The 14,641-nt window shown below is 40.7% G+C and overlaps 1 protein-coding gene across 1 annotated transcript in view; it reads left to right on the top strand.

The window, feature by feature from the left end:
• Positions 1 to 276: 276 nt before the first annotated feature.
• Positions 277 to 14,641, top strand: part of CNTN3 (contactin 3) — a 174,859-nt gene continuing 160,494 nt past the window's right edge. The window contains exon 1 of the mRNA XM_081184048.1: positions 277 to 577. The gene's annotated coding sequence lies outside the window, so the exon portion shown is untranslated. The remainder of the gene's footprint in view (positions 578 to 14,641) is intronic.

The raw sequence follows: 14,641 nt of genomic DNA, 5'->3' as shown, positions 1-14,641 counted from the left end.
AGGGACACGAGGCACGTTCACCACCAACGCGCCGCCGTCCACACACACACACACACACACACACACACAGTTATTTTTAATTTTCGGCAAGGTGACGTCGCCTTGTGCCAGGAGGAAGGCGAGCGGGGCGGGGGGGGGGCGCTGCTAAAAAGAAGGGGAAAAAAGGTGGCAGAACGTGCGAGAGGCGCGCGCGCCTGTGTGTGCATGAGAGAGATGTGAAGAGGAGCGTCTTGTCTGTGTGCGCGCGCCCTCGCGCGCGCGTGTATGTGGAGGAATCCGGCGCTGCGCAAGAGCCTCCCCTGCTTTTCCCGCGCGCCTCGCTCCGCGCGCCTCCTCCTCCTCCCCTTCTTCTCTCCGCCCCTCGCCCTCTCCTATCTTTCCCTCCTCGAACATCGCGGGGCCGGCGAGCGCGGCGCTGTTGTCGCAGCTCCAGAAGAGGCGGCGGGCGCTGCGGGAGGAGCCGCACAGGATTACTTACCCAGGCTCGCGGCTGCTTCTTGTGGAAGTGCTGGTGGCGCAGGAGGAGGGGGGGGGGGAATAAAACCGGAACAGAGCGCGCCGAGGACGACGACGGCAGGTGGGTTGCCGAACTAGGGCACGGAGCGGGGGGGAGTTTCTGTCAGGGTGTCTAGAACAAAATGGGGGGGGGGGTTTGCAACGAACTTTTGCAACGAAGCTAGTGGGGGTCTCCGCCCCGCCCAGCCTGCGTTGGTGGTGGGGTTCTTCTTCGGTCCACGTCTGCCGAGAGAGTTGGGAACGAGGGAGAGGTGTCACGTTTCCTAACCGCCTCAATTTGCTTTCTTTCAACTTTGGGAGCGAAGTTTATTTGGGGGGTGGGGGGTGTCTTATGGTGGTACCGATGCCTGCCGAGGCTGCTTTCAAGCTGGTGGGAAAGCTGCGAGACGTTTCGGCGTTGTCCTTTTATTTCTCGTGCTCTCTGAGCTGCTTCTTCCTGCTTAAGTGTTGAGACAGGGCGCTGCTATGTGATTTGCGAGGCGCCAGGCTCAAGTTTTTGTTTTTATTTCTTCCCCATCTCCTCGCCGCTCTCTGCTTGGTCCCTTCTTTTTTTATTGCCGGCATCATTTCCGAATGCACATTCGCCTTAAAAGCAAAACAAAAAGCCAGCTGTCACCTTTCCTCTTCTGCTGCCGTTCGCAGCAGCCTCCTTTTTTTTTTTTTAGCTCTGCCAAAGAGAGGCGAAGTCGACGAAAACCTTGCATTTTGTGGGGTGGAAAGAAGACTCCAGGGGTTGTTCTCTGAGGCGCTGACTGTCTGAAGGCAGATCCTCTTGCCTCTCCCTTTTCCCCTTTGCTGTCACTTCGTTTGTAAGAACAAACTCATTATAAAAACATACACAAAACAACTCCTGCGTTAGGTTGATGGGACGGTAAGCAGAGAACAAACAAATAGGCACCTCTGAGAGTAAAGGACATAAACAAAAGTTCACTGGTTTTGTGTGTATGTGTGTGTGGTGGCATCTTAAAGACTAATAGATTTGCAGTGCAAGCCCCTAATCAGAAGGAAGTGTTTATTAGGATTGCAGCCTTATTGTGGTACAAGCTTCCATGGAGTTGGAGCCCACTTCATCGGATGCATAAAGTGTTATTTAGTTGTAAATAATAATGATATGCAAGCTTTACAGCTCTGTGCTTTCATTTCACAGAGCACATTCCTTCATTCCTGTGCTCAAAGGAGAAGGGGGGGCGGAGTTTCTAATGTGCCCCCAAACTAAAATGGGGACAGGATATCAGCAAGGCAAAATCTCAAGATCAATTGCAGTAAAATAAATGGAGGCAGATTAATCCACACGAGCCCCACCTGGGGCTATATTGCTCTTGTATATTAAAGTGGGGGGGGGGGAATCTGTTTTGGAAATGTAGATATTATCAATGATTATTACAGAGGGCTGTCAATGACTCACACCATCTGCATTACTCATGGGATTTTATTGTTATATCACCTGTAAAACAATCACATTCCCCGTGTCTTTAATTTGTGTTTAAATGTTATCTTGCAGTACTGAATGCAGAATGCATTCCCTAAAAATCATTTTTTAAAAGAACAACCCCTGACATTTGGAGCTAGGGAAAAATACTGCTCCATTCTCCTGTGCTTCTCTTTAGCAGCATGAGCAATGGAAGATGCTAATGCTGCTCTGTTCGAACCGATCTATAATGTTAGCTTTACTGACTGAATATCTTTTTTTGCTCTCACTTTTGTGAGCACTAGGGGTCAGATGCTTTCTGCTGATGATTAAAAACGAGCTTTCATTGAACATTGCTTTATTTGTAAACTGAAGTGTTTGTTTTATATAATCCAATTAGAAGGGTGACAAAACTACAGTCTCCCTCTATAACAACCCCCAATCAAAAAGATTCCTTGAGAGTAAACTTGCTTTGCTTCATATTTCCAGTTTATAAACAATAAATTAAATCAGGGATCCTCTTGAGACAAAAAAGATAGTTATTTCATGCTTCATAGTTTGCTCTTGGTAAGCGATTGCAGATGAATATCAATTAATCTTACTGGATCATTTAGATTGGCAGGTCATCCTGCCATTCTAGGGCTGTTCTCTATAACATGTTCCTTAATGCTTGGTACTCTTAATTTTGAATGTATTTGCCAGTCCATTTCTCAGTGTTAGATACTGTGACTTACTGATTTATCACTCTTGGATCTTTTGTGGCTGCATTTGATAGGGTGGTTCTGACCCACTTATGCATTCCAGGATTGAGCAAGAACCGGCTTTTATGTCGTTTAGGTTGCAGTTTGCAGCCTTATACCAATATACCTTGGAGTAAATCCCATTGAACTAAAGAAACATGATTCTAAATAGACTTGTACAGGATTGCACTGTTGTTGTTCTTACCAGTTGACTTGGCCGCAGACATATATTACATCTTGCTTTTTTCCAAAATCACAGAGTTCATACTTCGCAAGAAGAAAGTCCCAAGTTCAGTCCCTGGGGATTGCATTGAAAATTATATTGTATAATATGGCTTGGGAAATCCCCAGTCTTGGAGGGCCACTGCCAGTTGAGAGTAGACAGTACGGTGCTGTATGAACCAATGATCTGATTTTGTAGGTGGCAGCTTCTTGTATACACAGATGGTCAGAAAGACCATTGGATACCTCCCCCCCCCAATTCAACTAGGCTTGTAGTTTAATCCCTTTCAACAGCATGTGATAATGCTGCCAAATGCAGCACAAGCTGCGTTACCCAATTTTGACGGTTGTGGCTGAAGTTTTATGGGCACTTTGGAAACTTGTTATAAAAGAAATTTGATTTCTGACTGAGATGCTTGCATGCAGAGTTTCAGATGAGAGTGACTTTTTTAACGGACAAAGCCATAAACAAGAAATAAGGATTTATAACAGAGGTTCTCTCTGACGTTTATGGCACTGCAAATAACATTTCTGAGATGCATGCAGACAGGTGTGGAAATGTATTCATTATAAACGCATCTTGGTTTCAGAGGCACATGAAACATGATTTAAAAAGAGTGTTTGACAGAATTATTTAATAGAATCTTGTAACATTAGCTGCAGAAATGCTGATCAGTTCTGGATCTTTAAAAAGTTTGACTTCCTGATAGTCTTGGTCATTTTTGTCTTGAGGGCAACTGATGTGCATACTTTGACATTTCAGAATTTTGAGATTCCAGATATGCTGGAATGTAGGCATTATATCTTCATTATATTTTCACCGACTATTAAGCCTTTATATGACACAAACAGTATGTATCCTATGGTCATACAGAACTAGGGAAAGAAAGCCCTATGGAATATAAATACAATAACTTTACAGCCCCCCGCCAAGCATTCTTAGAAATTTAGCTATGATTGTTTCCCTAATGTAGGGTTCTGAACAGAATACCCAATAGTCATGGGCATAACTTCAAAGTTGGGCAATGTTGGACCTGTGTGGAAAAGTTCCAGTGGGATTGTACTGTGTGTCAGATCTGAAGCTAAGAGTAACTTATTTAAAGATTGATATCTGACTTTCGGTTTAATTTTTGAAAGGTTAGTAACAAAGAAACACCTATCATTCTCTTGTCAGGACAAGGTCTAAGTGTAATAAAATTTTGTTTGGGAAAGACAGTAGTGTTAAATTTTGTATTGTGTTAATCAGGCATGTATGAAAAGAAAACTACACATCATTCAAATACTTGTACATATGTGCTTTCCATGTTCCTATCTTGCCTGGGAAGCTTGTGTGCATATATATGGAAGATTTCACCATCACTTTACATTATTGCTTTAATGTGAAATATATCAGTATTGCATGCGTGGGTGTGTGACTTGTCCTATCTGTGTAGCCCAGGGATAGGCAACATGGTGTCCTCCAGAGATGTTGTTGGACTTCATTTCCCATAATCCTTGACCATTGGCCACACTGTCTGGGGATCATGGGAGTTGTAGTATAACAACATCTGAGGGCACCATGTTGACTACCTATCTTTTTTTCTTCTTCTTTTTTTTGCTATTTTGAAGTGAGTTGTTCAAAACCCAGCATGCTTTGAGAGAAAGCATGTAGAGTGTGCTTGGCATGCTTGTTTCGGTTGTGAATGAAGAAGATTTGTAGCGCTGGACCAAAATACCTGATCTACAGGGTCTGTAATTTTCTTGTCTGCTAATCTTTAAAAGAGGCACTGAAAAGCTCTCTATAGTCACCTTTGTATATGTCTGGTTGATTAGATGAAGACCATTTGATGCTGCACACAGTCTATAATTTCTTTTGGATTATGGGGAATTATCAGAAGTTGATAGTAGATTCAGGAATTGTGGCACTTCCCATGGAATTTGGAGGACAAATTACTACATTTAGTGTTATATCCTTATATTTGTAAAGCCACTGTAGGCCTGCTCAGAAGTTTCCAAAACCTAGGAGAACAGATTAGACAATCCAGAAACCCACTGTGTTTTTAAATTTAATCCAGTAAATCTAGGGTTGCCATATTTCAAAAAGTATAAACCAGGGCACCCTTTTTTTGTAAGATCCCAAAATTGTTGACCTTTTTTTAAATAAAATTGTTGTACAAAAATGCCCAAAACCCTGCGATTTTTTGATTGATTTGCCTAAGATCCAGGACAAAGTGCCACATTTTGGAAATTCACCCCAGACGTTATTTCTACCTTTGAAATCCCAGTAATCATATTGTATAATATGGCTTGGAAAACCCCCAGTCTTGGAGAGCCACTGCCACTTGAGAGTAGACAGCACTGGGCTGTATGAACCAATGATCTGATTTTGTAGGTGGCAGCTCTAGTAAATCAAATTATTCCTGAATCAGAATGAACAGGAGTCCGTGATCTCTAACAGAAGGACTCAGTTTATGACTGAACACCGTATCCAGCTTCTGAAAAAGAAGCCTGACTTGGAGATCCTTGGCTTGATAATGAAATGGCAGTTGTTGATAGCTTTTCAAGTTTGGTAGTTTAGACAACTGGTAAATGGAAATTGGGGCTAATTTTTAAAAAGAGTTGATGCATGTTTCAAAAGCAACATGATTTAGCATCACTATCATCTTGTGGTTAATCGGACTAAAATGAGACTTGAGTCAACCCTTCCCAATGATAACACTTGATGGCACTCTCAGCAAGAATATCACTTTATCTAACCAATTACACAGGGCAATCATCATGTTTGTCATGGCAGCTTTTGAGCCATACACTGCATACATAGGTAGTTATTGAAAGGATTTCTTGGTAGGAGATACTTGCACGACCACTTCTATCTATTGCCTTTATCAATTTTATTTCTGTCATTTTTGAAATGCCAACAAAATGATAATAATTTTAAAAGAAATACCATGCATGATGCATTACAGCTTGTTATTTTTTTAAAAACCCAATATCATTTATATGTCTATTTATTCCTGTATTTTCTTTTATACATTTATATACTACTCTTCAACCAAAAGCTTCACAGAGCAGTTTATAAGGGAATAGAGTAACAATAGCATTGGTATAAGCTTTCACGAAACACAAAAATCAATAAAACCAGAAATTAATACTGCAGATTACAATACCCAACATTTTAAAAGGCTGAGTGGTAAAAGACTCTATTTGCAGATTCTCTGTTAAAACTGGATCTAAAGTTGGTCTGAATTGGATCTAAGTAATGCACCATCTAGAAACTTTTGAAGTTATGTGGCCTCCACTCATTCAAGCAGTTTGCCTAAGAAGGGTATACCTGCCACTGGTTGATAGTTGTTGAAATTCTCAGGATCCAGGGAAACTTCTTGGGTGCAGACTCACAATAATCTCTTGGAAGATATGATATATCTTCTAATACAGTGATAAAAGATTAGGTGGTACAATCAGAAAATTTGTCCTACGTAATTAAAAACAACATCAAAAAAACTAAATTTATTCCTTGTTTCTTTAGTTCTCTAGTATTTCCAAGCATCCTATTTACTCCTCTGCACTTTCTAGACCTATAGGACATAGCTTGGGCAGTATTACATGTTACCTGGTAGTTCTGAAATATGTTCATTAAAAACAAGAAAAACCTTAAAATAGAGATTCCATTTAGAAAAAATTCTGGTTGCACTGATGTATAAAGCTAGCATATAAGAATCAATAAAGAAAATAACAGAGTAACTGATTTGCATATTTTGAAATGATTCTTTTCTACTGTTTCGTTACTTTTTTGCTACTTTGCATTGTGCCTTGCCTGCAAAGGAAGTCTCATGAGAGACTGTTAGCTCCCCCTTCCATGCCTAGCGCTGTGAAATAATTTGCAAATGGATTTATAGAACAGGAATTTGTAAAACCCCTTTCCCAGCCTTAGGTCAGATTTTCCCATTTGTTTTGTGGTTACAGAATGAACGGAAAAGGGAGGTTTTAATGATAGGAAGAAAGCAAACTGTGTAGAATTCAATTGTTCAATGTTTTCCTATTTCCAAAGAGCATTGTGACTCCTGATTACTACATCGTGGGTTGAAGTTGGTCAGAGCAACAGTCTAATACGGATTCTGTAAGAATAGGGAAATGGCTTCAATTTGCAGGCATTTCATTATCAGTTTTCTTGGTAGAGATGTTTTGGGTGACTAATGTAATCTCCCTCTCATTTTGTATCCAAATAGGAGAGGCCCAGAACTACTCAGTACAGTAGTATGCATTTGCTGGTTGCAGTCACTTTTTGTTGCTGTTGCCTGTTCTGCAATTCATGACCTATAATGGATCTTTCCATATTACTGGATGTATTTTGCCGTTTAAGAGTGCCTATTCAAAAAGTTGGATTGGGAACAGCAATGGGGCATCTGTTTTACCTTATGAGTTGCCATACATCTGTGATGGCAATTCCCTCAATGTACCAAGGGGAAATTTGTGTGAATGTCACCTGACTAAGCCCTGGCTACACAGTTCACACTATTGTGATTCTTTGAATGAGATACCAGCATCTTTAAATATTCCCTCTGCAATCTTTGGCTGACAATGAAGTTGCTCCAAGAAATGAACAGAATAACAAAATTCTCAAAGCATTTTTTTTTGTTTTGTTCTTCATTTAAGTTTTTGAAACTTTGTATGCATGGGTGAATTTGAGGAACACTGGAATTAGGCTTTATCGGTTTGAAAAAGGGATGGCTTATTTCTCCCTCCTTTGCATTAATTTATTTTTTACTTAGTTATAATTTTGCTACCAAATACAACAAGTTTAGTGATAGTTTTTAAAATTTCTGCAACCAAAGAAGAAGCATTTAGCCATCATATATTTTCTCTACTTTCTTCTGAACATTGTACTCTTGCTAGCGTTGGGGAGGTTTGATACATTGGCTTTTAGCTTGGACCTGCAAACAGATCAGCAGTTAAGTGCATGGTTGTATCCAACTATTTCCTACTCACAGTAGACCCAATAAAATTAATGGATCTTAGTTAGTCATAGTCATTTATTTCACTGGGCCATCTCTGAATAGTACTAACATACAGTACAACGTTCCAGTAGTAAATTCCGGTTCTCAGCTCACCTTCCTATTGCAGACTGAGTAAGACAATTTCCTATAAATTTTTATATGAAAATTAAAGGGAGAATAACATCTCTCTCACACACACATACACACTGTCCACAAATGTTTTTTGTATATTTTTTTACATTCATCTGCCATGCTTACAGGTTTGTTTTGTACAGATTTGACAGTAGTGTACAAAAAAAATTCAAAACAACAATATTAAGCAAATATATCACATTAAAATTAAAAGCATCAGTCAAAATGTTAAGAAAAGAAACCATCAAGGACAAAATTAGCAGATACACAATGTGATGCTTTTTGAAAAGTAAAAGTTTTAAGTTGCCTTCTTAAAGACAATAAGGAGGAGGATTTATGTCAGTGTTGGGGAACCTGTGGTTTTCCAGATGTTTATTTATTATTAAATTTATATTCTACCCTTCCTCCTAAAAGGAGTCCAGGGCGGCAAACAACAAGTGATAAAATAATAAAAGCACTTTAAATGTTTTCCAATGCTATTTGACTCCAGTTCCCATCAGCCCCAGCCAACATGCTAATTCATTAGGGATGATGTGTGTTGGAGCCGAGCAACATCTGAAGCACCACAGGTTCCTCATTGTTGTTTTATGTGCTTCTCTTATAAGAAGATTCCAGAGCATGGAGTTGCCACTGGGGAGGCCCTGTATTTTATTGAAGATTATTTCTCCCTTGTTCACACGTGCAGAAGAATGGAAAATTGAAACATACGAAACAGCCTTATGTTGAGTCACACCTTTGTCCCATCCAGCTCAGTATTGTTGACACTGGCTGGCGGTGACTCTTCAGGTTTTACCAGCCCTACCGGGAGATGCCAAAGGCTGAACCTGGGACCTTCTGTTTGCAAGAATACCTCCCAGATAAAACACCCACCCATCCCCAAGTGGGAATGAAGTGGAGCAGTTTTGATGCCATAGAGTGGACTGTGTCATTTTGGGTGGTGAGTGGGGGAAATTGACACTTTCAAATTATTTCATATGTTAAAAATGCTCCATATATATATATATATATATATATATATATATATATATATATATATGTGTGTGTGTGTGTGTGTGTGTGTGTGTGTATACACACACACACACACACACAGTGGTACCTTGGGTTACATACGCTTCAGGTTATATACGCTTCAGGTTACAGACTCCGTTAACCCAGAAATAGTACCTCGGGTTAAGAACTTTGCTTCAGGATGAGAACAGAAATTGTGCTCCGGTGGCGCGGCAGCAGCAGGAGGCCCCATTAGCTAAAGTGGTGCTTCAGGTTAAGTACAGTTTCAGGTTAAGAACAGACCTCCGGAACGAATTAAGTACTTAACCTGAGGTACCACTGTATAGATATATATACAGTGGACACTCGGGTTGCGAGCATGATCCATGCGGGATGCACATTCACATCCCGCAGCATTCACAACCTGCAGTGGCGCACCTGCACACACGTGGGTTGCGATTCGGCACTTCTGCGCATGCGCAACCGCCGAAACCCGCGACCGTTGAAACCCGTTCTGGTACTTCCAGGTTTCGGCAGGTGCGTAACCCAAAAAAACACTGTAACCCGAGGTATGACTATATATTAAGGTTGGCTTACCTTCCTTAAACAAGAAGATGAGAGTTTTCCTACTTCTGGGGAGAAGAATACCTGTAGTGAGCATGAGGTATGCTTGAACCTTCTGAGCACTCCAGGTTTCCTGGTAGGGGCAGGTGAGGATGTCCATAGACATGCTCCGATTAGATAGCTATTCTGGTCACTACCAGCAGGAGCAGAAGGTTCCAGTGGACCTCAGGCCAACTTCTTTAGATCCCCAGAGGGATTATGAGGCATACCTAAAGCTTTTGGTCCTGCCAGACTTCCTGCTGGGATAGTGAGAGTACTCATGGGAACAATCCTATGCATTCTGTCCTGCCCCAGGCATGGTTTGTCAGTTTTTGTGTACCTTACATTTATTGTGGGCAGCCGCACAGGGTTTCTGCCTAAGTTAAAAGTGAGGAAACACCCTGCCATGTAATTTAAGTAAAGTAAGCCAATCCTTTTTCCTCCACCAAAGGCATGCATATTTTTTTCCACATCTTGTTGTTACTTTGTTGTGGAACGTTTATTTCTCCCTTACGCAGATGACACAACAAAACAACTGAGCTATAAGTAACAGACAGGCTCTTTGAAGAACTGAAGCTGTACTGTGGGATGTTTCCAATAATTTTCTTGTCCATCCCCACAAATAATAATTCTACTTTTTTCTATTTATATTCTTTGATTCTTAAAAAACAACCCTGAAATGCAGATTATGACTTTAGATTGCTAGCTGCAAATATTCTGTGCAGACATGTATTACAATGAACTATTTCTTGGTAATTTAATATGAATTGACTGAATCCATTCTCCCCCGTTTTTACATAATTGTGTTAGCTATTTATGGTTATTGGGTCAGTTTTCCTGAATGTGATTAATATAAAATAAATAAGCAGACAGAGTAACAGAACACTATTAACAATGGTTATACTTTATGCATTCATGAAAGTATAATCTCTATATGACTAAGCTCTTCTGCACTTCGGAATATATTAATTTTAATACATTTTATGTTCTTCAGCTTCTCATCGGAGTGTGCTACACAAGGACATTTTCTTCTTTTGCATTTGTACTTCATAAATTTGTCACCCCTTCTCATGGTATCTAAAATCTTTCTTGCAACCAAGTCCAAAGCCAAGATGGAAGAGTTAGTTTCACCATTTTTGTCAATGTACTTCAAATGCTGATGAAGGTGCAGGAAGATAATCAGAGCACTATGTATATGTAAACTGCCCTTCTGTGGTAGCTAATTTTTAACATTAAGTGGATTTGCATATCTTATGTATTTTGAGGAATATTTAGATACACACCTCAGCTAATATGCAGGCAGGCTAATCTGTGTGACTGCAATCTCGTGCACACTTACTTGCGTATTAAGTCTCATTGAACTCAGTGTCACTCCTGTGCAAATGGGGCTATCAGATTCCTGAAGTACAATCAGATTGGAGAATTGGGTCCAAAACTAACAAAATGAATTTCAGTAGGCTCAAATGTAAAGTTGCACACTTAGGCAAGAAGAACCAGCTGCACAAATATTAGATGGAGGACACCTGGCATGCCAGTAGTACATGGGGAAACGTTCTAGAGGTCTTAGTAGACCACAAGCTTAACATGAGTCAACAGTGTGATGCAGAAGCAAAAAAAGTTAATGCTTGTATCAACAGAAGCATAGTGTCCAGATCAAGAGAAGTAATAGTACTACTCTATTCAGTTTTAATCAGACCATTTTCTGGAGTACCTATGTCCAGTTCTGGGCACCACAATTGAAGAAGGATATTGACAAGCTGGAACATGTGCAGAGGAGGGCAACCAAGATGATCAAAGGTCTGGAATTCAAGCCTTATGAGGAACAGTTGAGGGAACTGGGTATGTTTAGCCTGGATAAGAGAAGACTGAGAGGATATAAGATTGTTGTTGTTGTTTAGTCGTTTAGTCGTGTCTGACTCTTCGTGACCCCATGGACCGGAGCACTCCAGGCACTCCTGTCTTCCATTGCCTCCCGCAGTTTGGTCAAACTCATGCTGGTAGCTTCAAAGACACTATCCAACCATCTCGTCCTCTGTCATCCCCTTCTCCTTGTCTTTTCCAGGGAGTCTTCTCTTCTCATGAGGTGGCCAAAGTATGGAGCCTCAGCTTCACGATCTGTCCTTCCAGTGAGCACTCAGGGCTGATTTCCTTAAGAATGGATAGGTTTGATCTTCTTGCAGTCCATGGGACTCTCAAGAGTCTCCTCCAGCACCATAATTCAAGGATATAAGATAGTCATCTTTAAATATCTGAAGAGCTGTCATTTGGAAAATAGAGCAAATTTGTTTTCTCCTACTGCAGAGGAGAGGACCCAAACCAGTGGTCTTAAGTTACATAAAAGGAAATTCTGACTAAACATCAGGAATAACTTTGCATCAGTGGAACAGAGTCCCTCAGAAGGTGGTGGACTTTCCTTCATTAGAGGTTTTTAAGCAGAGGTTGGATGGCCATCTGTCACAGATGCTTTAGTTGAGATTCCTGCATTGCAGGGGTTTGGTCTAGATGACCCTCGGTGTCCCTTCCAACTCTAAAATTCTATGATTCTGTAATCTTAGACCAGTCTATTCAGAAGTACATCCCATTGAGTTCAATGAGGCTTCCTTAGTTAAATGACTAAAGGACCGCAGCCTTAGTGTCATATACAGCCTTTAACTACTTTTAAATAAGTTATTAAGCATTAGAGGATTCATGGATTTCAAGTCCCCTGATTTAAGGTCAATGTGTGTCTTTGTAAGAGTAGTTCCTGAAATTTATGTTGATAAGTTCTTAACTGTGCAGCACGTTTTTGTTTTTGCTTCTGCAGCTCTTCTGGAATTGCATTGACATGCTAGTAATTTTGAAATCTTGTTTCAGTCCAACAGAGCTTGACATTCAAAAGATGTTTTATGGCTACATATATTTATCTCTACTATGATATTAAAGTATAATCAATTGCAGGTTTTTATAGTTGTAGATTTCTCCTGTAATAAATCAGTGAAGACAATCAAGAAGCTTTACAGACTTTGATTTAGTAAAGTGCTAGCAGTGTAATACTACTTTACGCTGGGGATGAAAGAAATCATTGGTGGCATTACTGGTGTAACCCAGCCTAGAGCAAGCAATTATGATAAACTTTGCTTAGCTTACATGATGGAGGGTTCCATTATCCTTTGGCAGAAAATTCCATGGTGCCCAGTGTTACAGGAATTGAGTTGTACTTCATTCAGTAACGCATGGAAGTCCGAATAGTCGGCATGCAAATACTGTACCAAGTTACTGCATTTTAACCATTTTATTTATTTTATTTAACATTTTGTCTTTTTTAATGGGACTAGAATGGTGGTTTACTCGTTCTTTTTGATCTAATACATTTCTATTGCATTAAGCTCAGTGCATGGGGCCCCTTTTGGAAGGTTGCATTGCTATGTTTGCACAGGATGGCTTGGTTCACGCTAAACACTAAGCCAAATCATGATGTTGTGTGAATGAGCAAATGCATGAGCTTCGAGAGAAGAGATTCTACCTTACTCCTACCCAGTCATTTTGCCTCTGTGCTGAGCCACGGTGGCACAGTGCAGTAGCGGAATGAATGGTGAGGAGCAAAGCAGCTGTGGGTTACTGATTTGTTTTACAACTCAACATTAAGAAAACAAATGCTTTAGTGATGTGGAGTCTGCATAAACCTAGCAGTGCTACCCTGTTCCAGTCAGCCTTTCAGTTTAATACAGCTGCAGAAAAGTGCAGTAAGGGCAGATGTTTAAATTCTGCGCTTGTCACTATTCAGAGTTGTAAAGGCATTTAGCATTTTCTTCCTATTTTCATTAAGACTCTTAAAGCACCTTGCATTCTACAGTTCACGAATCATTATCATGCTTAACCTTAGGTTATTGCAGGCATAGGCAAACTTGGCCCTCTAGAAGTTTTGGGACTACAACTCCCATCATCCCTAGCTAACAGGACCAGTGGTCAGGGATGGTGGGAGTTGTAGTCCCAAAACACCTGGCAGGTCGAGTTTGCCTATGCCTGGGTTATTGCATACAACTGACTTCCTAGGGTTCCCACGATAGATAGTTAGACTGTTACTGTTTACACCTGTTGAAACGTGAAACAGAAATGAACTGTGAGTCCCTGTCCATGACTTTAAATTTGCTCATACAATATAGTGCATGTATGTTTTAATTTATCAGTTTCAGGGTCTGCATGTACAGGATGAGTTCAATTATACTCATAGTGAATATCCCAAAACTAAAAAATAACAGGAGGTCAGAATAACTCATTCCAAAATCTATTCTGGTGAGAGGAATGGTGTGCATCCTTTCTTCCAGTTCCAGGTAATCCCATCTGTAGAGCATAGACACTAGTGTAAAGGCTGTCAGCAGAAACAGTGCTGATTTAATGCCCTTCTCTTGAAATTGCTTTTTGCAGAAGTGGAGGTGAAATGACTCATCAGTGGTCTCCTCCTCTTGCTAGTACCTCTGCATGGCTTGTAGTTGAGGCTTGTTTGAGCCCCCAGTCAAGGACCAAGAGGAGTACAGAGATGTGAAAATTACAGAAATGCAATACTTTCATTACCCTCCTCTTCTGTATGCATACAACTTTTCCTGGGCCCCTCTGTACTTGCATTCTTTCTGAAATGCCTGTCCTAACATTCTAGCCTCAGACAGCCTTTTAAAATCTGTTGTATTTGTAAGCAAACCAGTGGAGGCTGTATTGAGTCTGTAAGTTGTTAACCCAGTTTATTGGTAATATACAGTAATACCTCTGTTTGCAAACCGTCCTCCTTGTGAACGCTTCAAGTTATGAGCTCTGCTAACCGGGAAGTAGCTGCTCCCAGTAGCGAACATTGCCCCGGGATGCGAGCAGAAAGCACGCGCCAGGGGCCCCATTTGCAAGAGCGTGCCTCAGGATAAGAACAGTTTCCAGTTACGAACGAACCTCCGGAACGAATTAAGTTCGTAACCAGAGGTTCCACTGTAAACAGATTCACAGTGACTGAAATCTAACAACTGCTCTGTGGAACAGTGGACGTGAAAGTAGATTGCATCTTACAGAAGTTACAAAACGTGAGATAGGTTGAACTC

This window comes from Podarcis bocagei (assembly GCF_964188305.1).
Source record: "Podarcis bocagei genome assembly, chromosome: 2".
Classification (NCBI taxonomy): Eukaryota; Metazoa; Chordata; class Lepidosauria; order Squamata; family Lacertidae; genus Podarcis; species Podarcis bocagei.
Note: the sequence above shows the minus strand (reverse complement) of the source record. Positions and strands in the feature narration are given on the sequence as shown.